This window comes from Bison bison, unplaced genomic scaffold (assembly GCF_000754665.1).
Source record: "Bison bison bison isolate TAMUID 2011002044 unplaced genomic scaffold, Bison_UMD1.0 scf7180017864213, whole genome shotgun sequence".
NCBI lineage: Eukaryota > Metazoa > Chordata > Mammalia > Artiodactyla > Bovidae > Bison > Bison bison.
The window spans coordinates 536,195-536,590 of NW_011494785.1; the positions used below are offsets into that span (position 1 = coordinate 536,195).

The following is a 396-nucleotide window of genomic DNA, read 5'->3' on the forward strand; positions in this document are numbered from 1 at the left end:
CCCACTTCTCTCATTCTCTGGCTCCATCTCTCTCCCTCCCTTCCCCCTCTGGCTTCCAGATCTGGATGTGACTCAGGTTCTGCTTTATCAACTTCATACCCCCTTCCTCCTTGCGGCCTGAAACTTCCCTCTCAGTTCAGTCATTTCACTAGAAGACTTTTTTTAGAAAAGAACTCCTCTGGGCCATTCCGCACATCTCACTCTGGTCCCGGCCAGCCATTTCCCCCGATCTTACTGCTCTGTTTTCTCTGTCTCTCGTCTGTCTCCTCCTAGTCTGCAGCCCCGGCCCCACCCGCGTCTGTCTGCCTGTCTCCGTGATGCTGGTGTTTCTGTTCCGTCTTGTAACTGTGTCTTCTCTCTGTCCGCCCGCCCTCCCCGCTGGTCCCCGCTTCCCCC

At 55.8% G+C, this 396-nt stretch overlaps 1 protein-coding gene across 1 annotated transcript in view; it reads left to right on the forward strand.

The window, feature by feature from the left end:
* The window catches only part of IFFO1 (intermediate filament family orphan 1), a 12,376-nt gene that overhangs the window by 6,672 nt on the left and 5,308 nt on the right, over positions 1-396 (forward strand). The window lies entirely within an intron of this gene.